The sequence below is a fragment of the Pongo abelii genome, chromosome 11, assembly GCF_028885655.2.
Source record: "Pongo abelii isolate AG06213 chromosome 11, NHGRI_mPonAbe1-v2.0_pri, whole genome shotgun sequence".
Classification (NCBI taxonomy): domain Eukaryota; kingdom Metazoa; phylum Chordata; class Mammalia; order Primates; family Hominidae; genus Pongo; species Pongo abelii.
Window position 1 is genome coordinate 50,570,606 of NC_071996.2, and position 21,229 is coordinate 50,591,834.

Sequence of the window (21,229 nt, forward strand, 5' to 3'; positions counted from 1 at the left end):
CAAAGGCGCCACTAGCCACAGAGGTTTCTGGCTGGCAAAGTGACACCCCAAGGATCCCGTAATGGGAGATTTGCTTGTGCCCAGCAGTAAAGAGGCTACAGTGAGCTATGATCCTGCTTCTGCACTCCAGCTTAGGTGACAAGGCAAGACTCTGTCTCATAAATAAATAAATAAATCTAACTACACAGGTTCACTGAAAACTAAAACATTGATGAAAGAAATTGAAGAAGACACAAATAAATGGAAAGATATCCCATGTTTAGCATTGAAGAAACTAATATTCTTAAAATGCTCATATTACCCAAAATTATCTACAGATTCAGTGCAATCCATATCAAAATTCCAACATCATTTTTCATAGAAATAGATTAAGAAATCCTAAAATTTATATGGAACCACAGCAAAAACTTGCATAGCCAAAGCAATCATAAGCAAAAAAATCAAAGCTGGAGTCATCACACTACCTGAATTCAAATTGTACTACAAACCTATAGTAATTAAAAATGCTGTAGTGCTAGCAAAAAAATTAAAATAAAAATGAACACATCCCCAGTGGACTGGAATAGAGAGCTTAGAAATGAGCCCATGCATGTATGATCAATTGATTTATGACAAAGATGTCAACAATAACCAATGGCAAAGGATAGTCTCTTCAATAAATGATGTTGGGGAAAGCTGGATATCCACATATAGAAGAACGAAATTGGACCCTTATTTCACTCCATATACAAAAATCAACTCAAAATGGATTAAAGACTTAAATGTTAAGACCAGAAACTGTAAAACTACTAGAAGAAAACTTAGGGGGAAAACTGCGAAATTGGTCTGGGTATTGATTTTTTGGATTTGACCCCAAAAGTGCAGGCAACAAAAACAAAAATAGATAAAGGGGATTATATCAAATGAAAAAGCTTCTATACAGCAAAGGAAACAATGTACAGAGACAGCCTACAGATTGGGAGAAAATATTTTCAAGTCATACATTGAATAAGGGGTTAATGTCCAAAATATATAATAAGTCCAAACACCTGAATAGCAAGAAAATTTTAAAAAAATTAAAAATGGGAAGGGGACCGGAATATAGAGTTCTCAAAAAAAGGCATCCAAAAGTCCAACTGATATATGAAAAACTTCTCAACATTGCTAATCATTCAGGAAATACAAATTAAATCTGTAATGATATATAATTTCACACCTCTCAGAATGACCATTACCAAAAAAAAAAAAATACAAAAGATAACAAATGTTGACGATGATGTAAAGAAAAGGAAACCTTTGTACACTGTTGGTGGAAATGTACACGTGTGGAAAACTGTGTGACGGTTCCTCAATAAACTAAAAATAGAATTATCTTATGATCCAGCAATCCCATTTCTGGATATTCACCCAAAACATTTTAAATTAGTTTGTTTTAAGAGATGTCTGCACTCCCATGTTCTCTGCAGAACTGTTCACAATAGCCAAGTTACAGAATCAAACTAAGATGATGAATGGATAAAGAAAAAGTAGAGTATGGTAAAATTCAAAATTGCTAAGACAGTAAATTTCAAATATTCTCACCACAAAGAATATTAAGTATTTGAGGTGGACATGTTTACTGGCTTCATTTAGTTATTTTGCATTGTATTCATAAATCATAACTTCACTTTGTATTTTATAAATATATATAGCTATTGTGAAAATACAATAAAACATTGAAATTGCAGTCATATTTTAAGAAGGTATAATTTTTTGTAAGAGAATTGAAAATGTTTTAAAACCACAAATTTGTACCTCAGTATTGAACCATACGTAATGGATCTTAATGTGATTAGGCACATAGAATATTACATTTAGAAGCAAAACCAAGGTTTTAAGAAAACTCTTCGTGTCATAGAGACCTTATTATTTAGACTGCACAGGAATAATAGAATGTATGTAGAGCTAAGTGGGGCTTAGTAATCATCTTTTTTTGTGAGGAAGAAGCAAAGTTGGAAGTGGACACCATGGCATTTTGTTTGCAGATGGAAAACCTGACCAAAGATATCTTCATATTAATTTCTGAGGCTTCCAGAGTTATTGGAGATTTTAGGTTACTGGATGGGGCCTTCAGAAAATACCATAGTTAATTGTAGACTGCTGGAGTTTGAAATCCAGTTCTTCTAGTTATTAGCTATGGAACCTTGGATAACTTACGTGGTCTATGTTCCTCACTTTCTTTATCTGTAAAATATAGATGATAATAGCACTTCTTTATTTTCTAATTTTTAAGAACATAAGCACTTCTTAGGATTGTTGTGGGAATTAACTATACTACTTATAATTTAGAACTCAGTAAATGTTAGCTATTATTTACTATATTTAAAAGCAAGAAATAAGTTTTAGTAATTTACGTGACAAATGTTAGTGCTACTTAACAATGCCTGTTATCTGGAAACTTGTATTTTTAATCATTAAAGATTAATATGATTGAATTATTTTGTGATGTAGACTATTTGTGACTTACAGAGATATTGGTTCTTATTAAAATATGCAGAAAAAGATAAACTGCAATGATAAACTGTCGATTGATTTGAATTTGTAGAAAATCTGAGATCCTTAGCATTACATGCATGTAAAAAGAATACTTTATTAAGAGAACTTCAAACTAGGTAAGGAAAATAAGAGCTAAAGTATAGTTTTCTTCTCTGGTTTAGTAGTTTTTAAGGTCTCCATCCTTGTTATATGTAACAAAGACTCAGATAATTACCTCTGTTTATTAGAGGTTTTTCTTTTTTCCAGAAAAAAATCTTAAATGGTATATGTGTATGAATATATTTTTATTGGAAAGTATTTGGGGACCTGTTTATAAGAATTTTCTTTTTTTTTTTTTTGAGACAGAGTCTTGCTCTGTTGCCCAGGCTAGATTGCAGTGGCACGATCTCGGCTCACTGCAACCTCTGCCTCCTGGATTCAAGAGATCGATTCTCCTGTCTCAGCCTCCCGAGTAGCTGGGATTGTAGGCGCAGACCACCACACCCAGCTAATTTTTGTATTTTTTAGTAGAGACAGGGTTTCACCATGTTGGCCAGGCTGGTCTCGAACTCCTGACCTCAGGTGATCCACCTGCCTCAGCCTCCCAAAGTGCTGGGATTACAGGCTTGAGCCACTGCGCCCAACAACAGTTTTCAAAACTAAAACATTAATAGCCTATTTCATGTCATTTTTAGTAGTTACGAGAGAGAGAGAGAGAGAGACGATTCAAGACTTTATAAAATTTTTGACTTTGTATTTAAACAGAAAACGAAGCTAGAAGTGCTTCTCCCCAGCTTGCCACCCCCACTAATTTAAGGACAAAAAAAAAAAATTGATTCTGAGCCATCAAGGGCATGTTTCTAGTTATATGTGAGGTTTTCAGTAAAATTTTCATTATGGAATATAACATTTCCCTCTTTTTTGCCACAGTATTTTATTGATTGTCTACCTACACAGTTTATCTAAGAGGATAGCAAAGCTTACAAAAGATGTAATCCATAAACATTATTTTAGTATGTCTACATTGATTTATTGCTGAAGTGCTATTTACTATATGTTCAAAGTTCCTTCCTAAGCTAGTGGGTCTTGGGATTATCTTTAAAGATTAGAAATATAATCTTAGAAAACTCAAGAAGTATTTACATAAATGCTAATAATGAGAGTCTAGTAATAGTCAGTGTTCATATGTGTGCTTTAGATCACAATTCTACATGGACTGTAGATCTACATTATAATCAAGATGCCTGTAAAGAATAGAGAATCTGCCTCAGCCTAGTTCTGAACGAGAACTGTGGGCATGCACCTGGGGTTCTAGATTTTAAAGTACTACTTTGGTCCTTAAGTGCATTACAGTTTGAGATTCATGCCAGCTACCAATTGCAACATGCTTGCATCCTTGTATCTAAGATATTACATGGTCATTGAGGTATGTTTGTGTGTATCATGGAAGCTTTCAAATCATTTTGACATTTAGTATTTGTATTAGAAATAACTCAATGTTTTTCATAGACATCTGTAAATAGTATTTTTGGAAGTTAATGTCTTATTAATATGTAGAAACTAAGCTAAATAGTTGCAGTGAAATTGTTTCTCAACTGGAGAAAAAGATATCCTTCCTTCATGCTTTTTAAAAATACCTGAGCCCTGGCCCTACCTCATACTAATTAAACCATAATATGTAAAGAATATGCTGAGTGTGAATATATTTTAAAAGTGTTTCAAGTGTTTGATTGTACAGCTGCAACTGAAAAACCGACATATGCACTAATGACCAAAAGGAGCAATGATATTGCTAATCCAAAAATCATTTATGTTTGGCTTGAGAATCTACAGTACTCAAAACCACTTACTTGGGAGGATGAGATAGGAGGATCTCTTGAGCTCAGGAGCCCAAGACCAGCCTGAGCAACATAGGGAGACCCTGTCTCAAAACAAAACAAAAATGAAAAGTACATACTAAGTATGGCACTGTAGCTTCCAAATCCTGTTTCCCTAACTGCATTGTCAAGGAATTCACAATCAAGTTCTTTAGGCAAAAAACGCTCTCTCTGGATAATCACATTTGTCTATTAGAGGAAATTTTATTTAAAGGGCTTTTTTTTATGCTAAGTTTAGCAGGTTGGTGTAAAGTACTGACTGGGGAGATTTAAGTAATAAGAGGAATAGAATTTTGAATTTTTCATGAGGACAGAATGATGAACTAATTGATTTCTATGATTTTGGCTTTTATAAGCAACTCAAGTGTAATTAAGAATATTTTTGTAATAATTTTGAGCAGGGACACTATTTTTTAGAATGGGGCTCTGTTTCTGCAGGACACCAGAATTTATGTATTTTAAATCGTATAAAAATTTTGCATAGAAACTAGGTAGCCAGATCAAATTAGTATTATAGAAAGTACTCAACTCTGTGAGATGGATCATAACATATGTTCCACAAAACATTCTGATTCTTCTAAAGGGTAAATCTTAGTGTTATTGCTGTTTGTTTACATAAAATATGTCCTATAATACATCCCTTTGCCCAGGCTTATTATATAAAGTCATGAAGAATAATTTCAATTTTTTTATATTTAAAATAAGTGAAGCAATATCTATAATCTCAAATTCAATATATTTTCTTACGCTTCTCTTTTAGATGTACATTGAAGATGTCAGTTTCTACATGTGGGAAGTAGACATTGAAGGCTTTATGGTTTACAGACAAGATCTTTAGAAGTTAAGCACTAAAGGTAAGTAGTAACTATAGCCCCATATATAATTCCATGTAAATGGTTAGGGTTGTCAGATTATAATTCGACTTGTTAAACTTGTTTACTTTTTATCACTGCTCCTAAGTTACCTCACAACTGCATTCATTCATATTCAGACACAAATTTTTATTCCATAATATCATCTTGACAGAAAGTATCAGATTTCATTTGTAATAAGCGGTTGGTTAAAAAATAATAAATTGTAATACACAAGTGCAAACCAGTTAAGAATAAAGAATAAAAAAAGTAACTTCTGGCCGGGCACGGTGGCTCACGCCTGTAATCCCAGCACTTTGGGAGGCCAAGGCGGGCGGATCACGAGGTCAGGAGATCCAGACCATCCTGGCTAACACGGTGAAACCCGATCTCTACTAAAAATACAAAAAAATTAGGCGGGCGTGGTGGCGGGCGCCTGTAGTCCCAGCTACTCGGGAGGCTGAGGCAGGAGAATGGCGTGAACCCGGGAGGCGGAGCTTGCAGTGAGCCGAGATCGCTCCACTGCACTCCAGCCTGGGTGACAGAGCGAAACTCTGTCTCAATAAAAAAAGTAACTTCTATCAAACCTGTGAATACAACTCAGCAGAATTTAATGTGAAAAAATAATTAAACAGAAAAACTATCATTCATTGCACTGTTTTCTTTTCATGTATTTATTAATCAGCCCCTTTAACAAGTTAAGAACTTGTTCTTTATCCACTCCAAAACACTCTGTCATAGTTTCATATACTCATAACATTATAACCCCTGAATACAAACTTCTTTTCATTTTGTCATGGCTCCCCCAAAATTTCTCTTTACCTAGCATATTCTTTCACGTAGTACCTTCTGTTCACGCCTCCCATGACTGCTTACATACTTACATGACTAAGTAAATTTCTGACCACATTTTGTTAAAATTTCAAGTGAGATACAAGGGGAATAAACCTCCAAAAACAATATTTTAATGTTCCTTGCCAAATGGGGACAATGGAAGCCTGGAGAGTATGTGACCTGTAAACGGGTTGCTCCTATTCAGTTCTAGGATCCTTGCTCAATGGAAATTAGATGCTGTAAAATCAATTCTCAGTAGTTTTTTTAAAGAACAGAAATAAATTTGAAAAATCCTTATTTTTGAATAGCAGCAGAAAATTTTTCCTTTGAAAAAAAGTCCACTTTTGCTACTACATAAGCCAAGTAAAACAGTTTACAGCCCCTAGTGCAGGAGTGTTTTTTCTTTTTTCTATTTTTCTTTATTCTTCTAGAGTGCAAGTATTTAGAGTCTATTTTTTCTCCTTAATTTGTGGTTAACTGTTTAATGATTTTTGCCAGTTTTCTATAATGAATATTATTGTCAGAAATAACTTCTTTTGAAAACATAAGTGATATTACTTATTTCTAATTCATTTACGTAGTTATATATGGTGACTTGGTTACTTGGAAGAGGTATTCAATTGTTTTCTGAATTATAATGATTAGATAACTATTTTTATGGTTCCTTCTTCTCCACAGTCTAAATCAGATCCTTCTAGTAAAAAAAAAAAAAATTTATATATATATATATCTTTTACTTTAAGAGATGTAGTCTCTTTAAGTTGCTCAGACTAGATTTGAGCTCCCAGGCTCAAGCAGTCCTCCCACCTCAGCCTCTCAAGCAGCTAGGACTACAGGTGTGCATTAACCATGCCGGGCACTTTCTGGTTTTTGTTGTTGTTGTCGTGTGTTTGTTTGTTTGTTTTGAGACAGGGTCTTATTCTGTTGCCCAGGCTGCAATACAGTGGCATAATCATGGGTCACTGCAGCATCGACCTCCTAGGCTCAAGCCATCTTCCTGCCTCGGCCTCCCAAAGTGATGGGATTACATGCATGTGCCACCTTGCCTGGCATCTTTTTTTTAAAAGACCTTTTACACAAAGAGAAAGCAGAGTTAATCACACTCTTAGGTCCATGGGGCACTGTCATTACTGGTTCATGCAAAGCACTTCTTGTTTTATTTATTTATAAATTTTCCAGTCTCATTCTCCTGCCCTTGACCCGTAGGAAATCATTCTAATATTATGATATTCTAAAATAATATCTATTGTACTGTTCTATTTTGTTTATATTTTCATAATGAGTATTGTTTTGCATGCATACATTTTAAAATTTTTATATGAGAAATTTCAAATAAATAAAAAGGAAAAGGGAGAATATTATGAACCGCCACATGTATGTCAGCTTCAACATTAGCATCTTATGTTTTACCTCTGACCTCTCCTCACCCTGACTTATATACATGAAATTTAAATAAAAAAAACAATTTGTTTTACCTCTGACCTCTCCTCACCCTGACTTATATACATGAAATTTAAATAAGTGTAAGTGAGATCATGCTGTGTATCTCATTGTGATTCTTACTATTTTATTTCATATAACCTTAAGTTTTAAACTTTATTTATGTTGCCATGTTTTTACTGCTTCTTACTGCTACATGGTAATCCACAGTATATGGCGGCCATATTTTCACTACCCATTTTCCTCAGTGTTTGCCATCCAAATTGCTTTCAATTTCCTTTTACCACAGACATCATGACGAACATTCTGATGTTCATCATGTCCTATCATGGAACTTTGCAAGGATTTCTTTAGAATATATACCCAGGAGCAGAATTGCTGGGTGACAGAATATATGTTTATGATTAATTTAACCAATCCCTATCAGATGCTCCTCCACATAAATACTTTGGTCTTTACAGCCTCCAGCAATAACCTTCTCATCATCCATGTCAGCCCTTAGTGTTATCCAGCTTACTCATGTTTTCAGCCTAATGTGTGTAATTTTATAGATCATTGTTTTAATTTGAGTTTTTTAAAATCACTATTGAGTTTGAGTATCTCATCATATACTTGTTGGCCTTTTGATTTCCCTCTTCTGAACTTGCTTCTCATATTCTTTATATATTTTTTCATTTGGGTTCAATTGTTTTATAGGAATTTGTTGTATGTGCTCGATATTAATTTCCTATCAGTTTAGATATTATAAAATATCTGCTTCCATTCTTTCAACTTTTAAATTTTATGCATGATGTTCTTTAAGTAGACATTCAGATTTTAAATATCCCATTAAAAATATTTTCTTGATGTTCGTTGCTGGAGTACATGAGTGCTACTGATATTTTTAAAAGTTTATCTTTGTTCTAACTATATTGCTAAACCCTCTTAACAGATTGTTCTTTTTTTTGAAATAGATGACTATAATCATTTGAAATTAATGATAATATTATTTCCTTCCTTTCCATCTTTATATTTAAACTTCTTTCTTCTTTCCTATATCTTTTTTTGTTAGTTCCTCTGGAACTATGTTAAAGAGTAGTAGTGATGTTGGCCATCTCATGTCTCATCATAAAGGTGAACCTAAAGTTTCTCAATTAATACTTACAAAATGTTTTTAATATATAACATTTAGCAAATTAAGAAAGGTTCTTCTATTTTTAGTTTGCTAAGCAGTCTTATAAATAGCTATTGAAACTTAACAATGCTTTTTATGATGTGTATGTTAAAATAATCATAAGGTATTCATCCTGTGGTATATTAATGTTATGTATTACATGTATAGAATTTCTAATATTAAACCATCCATGCATTCATAGTTTGCATCATGAAGTATTACCTGATCATGATGTATTATTCTTTAATACACTGTTGTGTTTGGTTAGCAAATATCTTATTGGAGATTTTGGAATCTATATTTTTAAGTTAAATGCAGTGTAATTTTTTTATTTTCCTTGTTTGGTTTTATAATTAAGATTACACTAGCCTTCTAAAATTAGATGTGCATGTTTGCTCCTTTTAAGAAAGGAATTTACTGTTTCTTTAATGTGTGCTAACTCAAATGTAAAACTATCTGGTTCTGGGGATTTTGGTGAGGACGTATCTTTGACAGTTATATGCATCTTTAATGCTTTTTGGTCAATTCAGGTTTCCTTCTCAGCTTCTTCCACTCCCCTTCCAATGTCTTTTGATGGCATCTGGTATTCTTCTCACCCTCAGGTATACCCCAGACTGAGTTTCCTTTGAGTCAGGAAATACTGAGCCCACATTCACATTCACAGGAAATCTCAGTGCCCACATTCAACTAAGCCATGTAATGGTCACCCCCCTTTTGGACTGACTGGGAATTGATTGTCCTAACCCTGACCACTGGTCTCTGATCTGCCTGGTCTTGCTTCGTTAAACTCCCTCTGCCACTTAATCCTGCACTACAACAGTATCCTGCTTTTGCATAACTAGAAATTTCAGTTAATAATGCCCTGAATTGACTTCCTTATAGCTCTTAAAACTTCTGGTTACATGTGTCAAGATGAATATTTTGATAAAAGAATAAGTAAAGCATCATGTTCAAGAAGGTGAGTGTTGCAGAAGAAATGAACAACGATATGGTCTGATGTCCTCTACATTTGATATATAGTATATATCAATTTGATATATAGTATGTATCAATTTGATATATAGTATATATCAATTTGATATATAGTATGTATCAATTTGATATATAGTATGTATCAATTTGATATATAGTATGTATCTGATTGTAGTTAACTCCAGGAGATTTTCCCCTTATCTTAGAGTTTGAACCATATAGTGACCATGTATTATCAGAAGAAAAATGAAGGGTATTTCCCCTTACAAAAAGAAAAAGGAGTAAAGATCATAAGCAGGAAGTTCATGGACACACTAACAAAAATAAATGAAATAGTAATTATAATTGTAATTGTTTATACATTACAGTGTGTGTCACCATTGTCGATATTTAAGTTTTCCCCACACTTTGAATGTTTTCTGAATTTATTTTGAATCTTTTATTACTAAAAAAAAAAATTGGATGTATATATATCTCTCCTACAAAGAATCTTGTACATTCTGACATCCCTTTGTCTCTTCATCTTCTCCTACCCCATCATTTGCTACTATCTACTTTAAATCCTAAACCATTATGCCCCTATGTTCTCCTTTTCATAGCTGTTGGCTATTTAAAAAAACAGCACATTTTGCCAAGATATTTTATCAGCATTACTTCACACATCTTTTAATTATCTTCCGTATTTGTTTCTATTTAAGCATTTTATCAAAAACTGTCTTCTGAGGTCTTGTATGCTTGGAAATATATGTCATCATAGCCTCATATTTGAATGACTGCATTGTCATATGTAAAAATCTAGGTTTTAAGATTTTTCCTTCAATACTTTGAAAATCTGTGATATTCCCTAATCACCACTGTAAAAAAATTTTTTTTAATTAATTTAAAAAAATAAAATCCATGATTTTTTTTGTCTTGTTCAACTCCATCATTCCTTCAAATACATCCTTCTTAATTTTTTTTTTTTTGAGACCGTCTGACTGTGTCACCTGGGCTGGAGTGCTGTGGCACACAATCTCGGCTCAACCTCCTCCTGGGCCCAAGCGATTCTCGCACCTCAGCCTCCTGAGTAGCTGGGACTGCAGACACACGCCACCACGCCCAGCTAATTTTTGTATTTTTTGATAGAGGTGGGGTTTCACCGTGTTAGCCAGGCTGGTCTTGAACTCCTGACCTCAAGTGGTCCTCCCGCCTTGGCTTCCCACAGTGCTGGGATTGTAGGTGTGAGCCACCAGGCCCAGCCTGTTTTTCTTTCTGAGTCTCCTGTTATTGAGATGTTAGCACTGTCAATCCTTTAGCCTTTCTTTTATATTTTCTATATCCTTGTTCTTAGGTTTGAAGATTTCCTCAAACTGATCTTCGGATTCATTAATTTACTCCTCATTTAAATTCTATTATTTATCCAGTCTATATACTTCAAGTATTATATTTTTGTACCTAATATTTCTGCTTGCTTCTTTGTTCTCTTGTTCTTATTATATGCTGCTAATATCTTCCCTTATCTCTTTTAGTATGTTTATTAGGCTTATTTTAAGTTCTTGGGACATCACATTTAATATTTCTGCTTCTCTTAGAATCTGTATGCCAATATTTTATTTTTCTTTGAAAACAGTTGTGCTTCTTCAATGTCTTGATATGTTGACTTGTAAGATAATTTCCCTCTGGGGATATTGGCTACTATGACATCACATGTGGGAAGAAACTAGTATCCAGTCTGTGGCATTTTCAGTGAGCCCAAAGGATGAAAGGTAGGTAGAAAATCCCCAGGCTGCTTGAAAAATCACAGTTTATCAAGTCTACAAAATGACACCTCAGATCTCTTCTTCACCATCTCTCCCCTCCTCCCTGATCCCACCAGGGAGAACAGCAGCCAAAGCTATTTATTGTAATTTACCAGCTTTACGGTTTAGCAGGAAAGGGCAGAGAAATTACTGCCTAAGGTTAGTTAGTCTCCACCTGTTTTCCTCAGCTTTTTATAATATGGTTTATTTCTGAGGGCATTTGGACTGTAGTCTGAGTCCCTGTAGATATGGGAACTGTAAGTTTTTTACTCAAGTCATGGAATAGTCAAAAGCAGAACTCCAATAGTTCATTTCCTGTTTTATCCTCCCACATATTTGAAAGACTGCCTCCTGCCCCAGATCCAAGGCCCAAGCCACCAGCTAGCACACTTACCAGTTCAAAATTGTCCTTTTTCACCCCACTTTCTTCCCTGGGAGTTTTTGGGTTTTCTTATTTCTTGGCTTTTCTTCTTTGTATTTTCTATAGGAGTTGGTCTTTGGAGAGGGAACCAGACAGTATACTATTCCAACATCTTGGTATTATCTTTCTGAAAGAAACTCAAACAAAAGCTATACGTATGTGTGTACCCTTTCACCCAGAGATTACATTTCTAGAAATTTCTCCAAAATGTGTTATCAAGAACTATTTAATCATGATATTGGAAAACAATTTAAATATCCAAAAGTGGGGGTTAATTAAATAGATATATATTCATGGAATAAACTATTCTGAGTAATACACTACTGATTTCTGTGTTTTTAAAAAATTGATGTTCAGGTGTGGTGGCTCATGTCTATAATCCCAACACTTTGGGAGACTGAGGTGAGAGGATCACTTGAGCTAAGGAGTTCAAGACCAGCCTGGGCAACATAACGAGGCCTTCTCTCTACTAAAAAATATAAAAGTAAAATATCAGCTAGGGATGGTGGTACATGCCTGTAGTTCCAGCTATTCAAGAGGATTGCTTGAGCCTAGCAGATCTTGATCTGTTTCTAATGACTATCTTTTCTCTTGGTTTTAGGTCACATTTTCCTACCTTTTAAAATGTCTTCTAATTCTTAAATTGATGGGTTTGCATAGGATAGTTTTTAAATGTGGATATTTAGCATGATTTGCATATCTCTATTAAAGTACTTCTCAAACCATAATTATTTCTTTACCTCTATAACACACAGAATGTTAGGGCTGAGAAAAGGATGACTGGAGCTGGCAGTTGAATCACTGGTTTAGTTGCAGTATAGTACTAGAATGAAAGTAAAAATATAAATAAATAAAGAATGAGTAATATGGTTTGGCTGTGTCAACACTCAGATCTCATCTTGAATTCCGACGTGTTGTGTGAGGGACCCAATGAGAGGTAATTGAATCATGGGGGCGGGTCTTTCATGTGCTGTTCTCGTGATAGTGAATATGTCTCATGAGATCTGATAGTTTTAAAAATGGGAGTTTCCCAGCTCAAGCTCTCCCTTTGCCCTCTGGCATGATTGTGAGGCCTCCCCAGCCATGTAGAGAAGCATATACCCATTGTCAACAAGAGGGTAGATGCAGCATCATGGAAACACTTTACAGTGCTTTGAATATTACCAAAATCAAAGTGCCCTTAAAAAAGTAAAGAGAAATTAAAACAGTCATGAAGAAAAGAGCCTCAAATTAAAATAGAGACTTTTGGAGATTTTTTAATAACAGGACATTTTGCCATTGTGATTTGGAGAAAGTTTTTCCTTATAGTTTTTAACCAACTTGAGAATAGACACAAAGAGCCAGATGGGAAGACAACTAAATCTAAACATTTTACAAAACCTTGATACTGATCAGCATCTAGCCAAGAATTATAAGACATGAAAAAGTAGGAAAATGTAACCCCAAACCAAGAGAATAGACAATCAGTAGAAACAGAGCAAGAAATGACAGCAATAATGTAAACAGCAAAGACTTTAAAACATCTAATTGTACACATATACAAGGATATAAAGTAAAACATTAAAATAATGAAGAGAGTCTTAGAAAATATATTTTTTAGCTCTAGGAATTCCCATATCTGAATGGAATATCCACTGGATGGGTTTCTCAATGCAATAAACATTGCCAGTTAAAAAGATCAATAGACTTGAAGTAAGTATGAAAAACTGAACTGCTGCTGGGTACAGTGGCATGTGCCTATAGTCCTAACTACTCAGGAGGCTGAAGTGGAAGAATAGTTTGAGTATAGGAGTTTGGGGCTGTAGTGTGCTATGATCACATGTGTGGATAGCCACTGCACTCCAGCCTGGACATACTAGCCAGTCCCCAAGTCTAAAAAAGAGTAAGTAAAGTAAAATAAAAACTGAATTAGAGAGTAAGAAAACTGAACCCTCCCCCTTCCTCCGTACCCAAAAAAAAAAAAAAAAACCCAGCACCTAAGTGTCCTGATACCATGAGGTATAACAAATATGGAATTGGAGTTGCAGAAGGGGTGAGGGCATAAAAAAATATTTGAAAAAATGTGGCCAAAATTGTTCCACATTGGATGAAAAATAGAAACATAAAAATCCAAGTTCATTTAACTTCAGATAGAAAAGAAAACCACACCAAAACATATCATTTCTGAAACCAGTGATAAAGAGAAAAGTCATAAAAGTAAATGAAGAAAAAGGCACATCACAAACAAAACGCAAGACAAAAATGAACTGACTTCACATCAGAAACAATGCAAACCGGAAGATAATGGAATGAGATCAGTATCAAAAGATGAAGACTTATAAATCTTAAATTCTATATCCAGGAAAAAACATCTAAAATGATGACATTTTCAGAAAAAAAAAAAATCCACTGAGAGAATTCATTGCTAGCAGACCTGTTACAAGAAATGTTAAATAAAGTCTTAAGGCAGAAGAAAAATGATACTAGATGGAAACTCGATCTCTTCAGAGGAATGAAGAACCCCAGAAATTGTAAATATATTGGTAAACATAAAAGACTGTTGTTTATATATTTAAAAAGATAACTGACTGCTTAAGTAAAAAACACTGAAAAATAAGAATGAATATTTTGTTATCACATATGTAGAAGTAAAATATATGGCAACAGTGCAAAGAATGGGAGGGAGAAATTGTAGTACAGGTGGAATATTCCTAATCCCAGAATCTAGAATGCTCCAAAATTCAAAACTTTTTGAGTGCCAACCCGATGCTCAAATGAAATGATCATTGGAGCATTTCAGATTTTGGATTTTTGGATTAGGGATTCTCAATCTGTTTAACACAAATATTCCAAAATTTGAAAAAATTCAAAATTTGAATGAATTCTGGTCCCAGACATTTCAGATATTGTGTCTTAAGCTCATTATATTATTAGGAAATTATAGGCTATTATTTAAAATTGGGCTGTGATAAGTTAAAGATGCATATTTAAACCCTAGAGCAATCACCAAAGATTTAAAACAAAGAAATATAGCTGATAAATCAATAGAGGAAATAAAGTAGAATACTAGAGAACTGGCTAGGCATGATGGCCAATGCCTGTAAGTAAACACTTTGGGAGGCCAAGGGAGGAGGATCACTTAAGCCCAGGAGTTTGAGACCAGCCTGGGCAACGTAATGAGACCCCATATCTACAAAAAATTAAAAAATTAGCCAGGCATAGTGGTGTAAACCTGTAGTCTCAGAGGCTGAAGCTGAAATGAGAGGATAACTTGAGCCCAGGAGGTTGAGGCTGCAGTGAGCCATGATTGCACCACTGCGCTGTAGCCTGGACAACAGTGTGAGACCCTGTCTCAAAAAAAAAAAAAAAATTAATCATTTCAAAAGAAGACAACGTTAAAAATGAAAGAACAGATGGAATAAGTAGAAAACAAATAGCAAGGTGCTAAACTTAGAACCAACTATATCATCACTATATTAAGTATAAATTGTCGAAACACTCAGATTAAAAGGCTTTTTTTTTTCATCAGACTGATAAAAACCCAATAAACAACTCCAGGTGTTGGCAAACTTTTTATTAAAAGGACACATTATAAATATTTTAAGATTAAAGTTCATACTGTTTTCTGTCACAACTACTCAACTCTCTTATCAGAGGTCAAAATGTAAACAAGTAGGTATGTCTATGTTCCAATAAAACTTTATTTGCAAAATAAGCAATTGGCTTTTTGTAGGGGGTTAGATATAGTGGGTAGACTCCTGCTATACTAAATAGGAGTGCATTTTAAATATAAAAACACAGGTAAGTTAAAAGTTAAAGGATGTGTTAAATATACCATGCAAACACTAATGATCAGAAAGTCAAGATGACTAAAATAATATGAGAAAAAGTATGTGTCTGGACAAGTGTTTTAACAGAGATAAAGAGGAAATTTTATAATAAGATAGTTCAAGAGGATTTATTCTCCTAAATGTATATCCACTTAACAATAGATCTTAAAAATATATGAAGCAAAAACAGGTAAGAGTTGAAAGAAGAAATAGGTAATTCCACAGTTATAGTTAGATATTTCAACCTTCCTCTCCCATAAATAGTTATAACAAGTAAACAGAAACCAATAAGAAAATAGAAACCTTCAACAACACTAAAAACTAACCTGACCTAATTGACATTTGTAGAACATATGACTAATAACAACAGAATACACATTTTTTTCACTGTGCATAGAACATTCATCATGATAGAACATATGCTGGCCCATGAAAATCAATAAATTTTTAAAGATTGAAATCATCCAGAGTATGTTCTCTGAACAAAACAGAATTAAGTTATAATCCAATACCAAAAAAGCAGGAAAACCTCTCGATATTTGGAAATTAAACAGCACACTTCTAAACTTATGAGTCAAGAAAAAAATTCACAAGAGAAATTAGAAAATATCTTGAATTGAATTGTGATGAAACCACAACAGAAAAATGTAAAATGCAACTAACACATGGCTTAGAAAGAAATTTGTAATTTTAAAAATAAAAGCAAATTAAACTAACTAAAGTAACAAGGCAACAACAAGGAAATAATATAAGGAATGGATGGGAAGTCATTAAAATAGCAGGTGGGAGATCTTGATGATGACAGCCCTCAAGTTGAGTAACAACTTGTTGCAGTCTGGCCTGGCTGTTATCTTTGCACAGGTATCATTGGTATCACTCATCCTCTTACATGAGGATTTCCTTTCTCCTATGTTGAAACTCATGTTTCTTAATCTTTTTTTTTTTTCCTTAATTTTGCCCTCTCATTTTTTGGAGCAAGTCCTCCAGGAAGTTCTTGAGAAAGAATGTATAGGAGGTAATTTTTTGTAATAGTTCCATTTCTCATTGTTTTAAATTTCCATGAATGTTAGATCTTTCCACTGTGGTTTCATTTATATTGCCGTAATCTGTTATGACTAGTGTAGGTAATTAGATGTAGCTATTTTTAAATATTTTTGTGCCACTACTAAAAAAAAAATTGTTTCCTTCATGTAATGCCTATAACTATATGAGGGAAGCATTCTGAAAGAGTCCCTTTCATAAGAAAGAAAATTCCAGAAGATATTGGTATTAAAAGAATCAATCTCTTAGGTAAGCTTTGTTACTCAGAATTGTGTTTACCAAAATAGGTACATCTCCATTTGTGTATATTTCTTCTATGTAAAATTAAAATTTTTGTCATCAGTAATAACAGTATGACTTACTATCTTTAAAACTTGATGTCTTTTATGAAACGCAAGAATGTAGATCATCTGGTAACCTAGGTTACCAAATGGGAAATCTGTGAGCCAGAGCTAGCCATGATTCCTCTTGTTATTTTCTATGAATTTGAATTGCCTAATTCATTCATGTTTGGGATTATTTTATTGTGTCAGACAAAGTAGGCTATTTTATAGGCAAACGGAGTGGGGGTGCCGTTTGCATTGTTGTGTGTGTGTGTGTGTGTATAAAAAAATCTGTATGTAACATAGATTGTATAGCACTTGGTGTACCTCCATCCACATGTGCCAAAATTGGAAAATTAATATATCTCACTTGAACAAAAGTATGGCAACTTATATTTGCCAAAACCAGCTACAGAAATATTCCAGATCCCACATGCTCTTTATACTCTTTATACTCTCCCATCAAGAGGTAGATTCCATTTCCCCTCCTCCTGAAATTTGACTTCTTTGACCAATAGAATACAGTGGAAGTGACTCTAGTTAGCTTCAAAGGCTTAGGCATAAAAGGCAATCCCATTCTGCTAGGATCTCTCTCAGAATACTCACCCTTGAAATCCCAGTCCCCATATTGTGAGGAAGACTGAGCCACATGAGAGGCTACAACCACACCAAGCATGTGATGGAGCAAGTTTTCAGATGATTTCAGTGCCCAGCCTTAAAGGTGCCCCAGCTGGCACCAAGTGGAACAGAGACAAACTATCCCTGCTGAACTCTGCCTAAATTTTTAAACAAACTAATTATTGTTTGTTATATAGCAGTAATTAATTAGGACAAAAAAAGGTTCTGTTTTCAGGTAAGTTTGGAAAGTACCACATTAAAGAACAGCAAAGGAAGTTTCCTTCCTGCAAGAAAGCCTTCAGTGTGCTAATGTGTGTAATGGTCTCCAAGATCATATAGCATGCACTTTGCAAAGAGCATGTTAGTTCTATGTTCCATGGAACTTGAGAAACCCTTCTCCATATTCATTATTTTAATGGTTATGTATTCTATTAATAAAGTATGATGCTTCATTCTTCTGTGCTTGAACACTTAGGTTACTTATAACATTTTGCTGTTACATGTGATTTAGTGTTTTCCTTCTTTTATTTATTTCCTTAGGCACTACTCTTTGGAGTAGAATTACTGTGCCATAGCATCTGAATTTTTTTTTTTTTTTGAGACAAAGTTTTGCTCTTTTTACCCAGGCTGGAGTACAATGGTATGATCTTTCCTAACTGCAGCCTCCACCTCCCGGGTTCAAGCGATTCTCCTGCCTCAGCCTCCAGAGTAAACTGAAATTACAGGGACCCACACCATGCCCAGCTAATTTTTGTGTTTTTAGTAGAAATGAGGTTTCACCATGTTGGCCAGGCTGGTCTCAAACTCCTGACCTCAGGTGATCTCCCTGCCTCAGCCTCCCAAAGTGAAATTCTTAATGACTGGCTACACTAACTTACAAAAAAATTAAAATATTTTACATTGCCATAATCAATACAGGTTTTTATCTCCAGAGTCTTGATAGCTATTAACATTTTCCTTTTTTTCACTAAAATATAAAATGGAAATATAATTGTTTTGATTTGAATTTAATGTCTATCAAGATTGCATCTTTTTTATTGTCTTTGTATGTGTGTGTAGATCCAACATGTTTATCACCACAACTACCTGAGTTCTAATGGTCCCAAGACAACTCTACCACCAAATTTCCACCTTTGTTTCTCAATGTTTCTGTGCATCGGCTTCCTCTGTAAAGGGGAATACAAAAATTACCTGTTTCAGGTTGTTACAAGGAGTAAAGGAAATAATGTACATAAAGCATTTGGTGAGGTTTTATAAATTATGATATCATAATATATAAAGAACAATAAATAAGTCTAGGTTTTCTCCTATAGATGAATTACAGTGATTTTTACATGTTATCATAGTAAGTTCATCATATATATTAGATATAAGCACTTTGTTTTATTTTTTATTGTCATTTTTCTTATCTTTTGATTTCATTGTATAAAAGTTATAAATATTTATAATGAAATGGCAAGAAAAAAGCTTATAAATGTTCATATGATAACTTCTTCTGCTTCTTAATGGTTAAAAGTACCTTCCATCTACCTATGAAATTAAAATATTCTTCTATAAATTATTCCATCAAGAAAGCATCGTGCTATGAACTATATTAAACACAGGGATCATAAGAAGACATAATGACTTTCCTAGAGTAGCTTCTAATCTGGTCTAAGAGAAAGATTGTATTGTTCAGGGTTCTCCAGAGAAACAGAATCAGTAGGGGGGAATATATATATGTATGTATGTGTATATGTATATATCTGTGTATATTATATATATGAATATATCATATTTGTATTTATGCATGTATATGTACATTTACAGAAATTTATTTCAAGATATTGGCTTAAGCAACTAAGGGACTGGCAAGTATTAAATTTGTAAGGAAGGCCACATGCTGAAAACTCTAGGGCAGGAGCTGATACTGCAGTCTTGAAGCAAAATTTCTTCTTTAAGTATATCTCAGCTTTGCTCTTAAGGCCTTTCAACTGATTGGATGAGGCTCATTCAGATTGTGGAAGATAATCTCCTTTACCTAAAGTCAACTGATTGTAGGTATTAACCCCAGTATTGTTTAACTGAATAACTGGGTACTCTAGCCTATCCAATTGAGGCAGAAAACTAACCATCACAAAGGCAAATAATGTGGCAGACTTGTAACAGTAATTTTCATATTAATACATTTCAGCACTTCAATATTAAGTCATTCTTTAAATTGTGGCCTTTAATAAATAAACAAATAAAATGAATAAACTAATATGTTGAAAGGGAAAAGATGGCCAGGCACGGTGGCTCATGTCTATAATCTAAGCACTTTGGGAGGCTGAGGTGGATGGATCGCTTGAGGCCAGGAGTTCAAGACCAGCCTGGGCATGATGGTGAAACCTCATCTCTACAAAAAATTAGCTTGGCATTGTGGCTTATACCTGTGGTCCCAGTTACCCTAGTGGCTCAGGTGGGAGGATCACTTAAGCCCAGGAAGTTGAGGCTGCAGTGAGCCAAGATTGCACCACTGTACTCCAGCCTGGGTGACAGAGTAAGACCCTGTCTCAAAAAAAAAAAGGAAAAGATTTGTTTTCAATATAAATGTCATGGATTTCTTTATTATCCCAGCTCTCTATAACATATATCCTATGAGTGTCTCTCTACAAAAAGAAACTATCATATGCAGTATACAAAGTATGACTAAGAAATAAAGTGATTTGATTTTTAAACTACTACATCATGCCATCCAAATGAATGTTAAGTCTTCCAAAATAATCATCTTAGGAAGCTGTACATTTATCTTATGATAGAAAAATTCCTTAATCGTTTGCATATCCTCTTTTAAAATTACCTCAATCTGAAGTGCATTATTTTGACTATATTGATAGTTTCCTCACCTTCTTTAAACTTTTGCTCAAATGTTACTTCCTCAGTAAGAATTACTCTGACCATTGTATTTTAAATTGCAGTCCCCCCATTACCTTACTTTCTTTTTCCCTCCAACATTTAAATTTTCTAATGCATATGTAATCTACATATTTATTGTCTGCCCACACTAGAAACTACATAACACCGAGGCAGGGTTTTTGCAATCTAATAGAGATACTTTCTCAAAGAGTTTGTAGATATACAATCCAGTTTTTATAAAAATGTAACACTTAAAAGCCAATGTAATTCAGACCTAAGTTGTTTTTGAACAGAAATGTGATCTGGGGCTGGGCGTGGTGGCTCATGCCTGTAATCCCAGCACTTTGGGAGCCCGAGGCAGGCAGATCACGAGGTCAGGAGATTGAGACCACCCTGGCTAACACAATGAAACTCCGTCTGTACTAAAACTGCAAAAAAAATTAGCCAGGCGTGGTGGCGGGCGCCTGTGGTCCCAGCTACTCGGGAGGCTGAGGCGAGAGAATGGCATGAGCCCAGGAGGCAGAGCTTGCAGTGAGCCGATATCACGCCACTGCGCTCCAGCCTGGGTGACAGAGCGAGACTCTATCTCAAAAAAAAAAAAAAGAAATGTAATCTGGTTTCAACACAGAAAAGAAATGACATTATACGTATACTGATGACTTTTAAAAATACTTCGCACATCATTAAGGAACACTTTAAATGTAAGAACTTCTAAAGAAGTTCTTCTAATCTAAATAGTTGG

At 34.4% G+C, this 21,229-nt stretch overlaps 1 protein-coding gene across 21 annotated transcripts in view; it reads left to right on the plus strand.

The window, feature by feature from the left end:
• MBD5 (methyl-CpG binding domain protein 5) overlaps window positions 1-21,229 on the plus strand; it is a 475,596-nt gene that overhangs the window by 150,307 nt on the left and 304,060 nt on the right. For 19 of the 21 annotated variants that reach the window (XM_063712773.1, XM_054549347.2, XM_063712788.1 and 16 more), the window contains one exon: window positions 5,131-5,224. The gene's annotated coding sequence lies outside the window, so the exon portion shown is untranslated. The other 2 variants (XM_063712796.1, XM_063712795.1) reach the window with 2 other exon arrangements.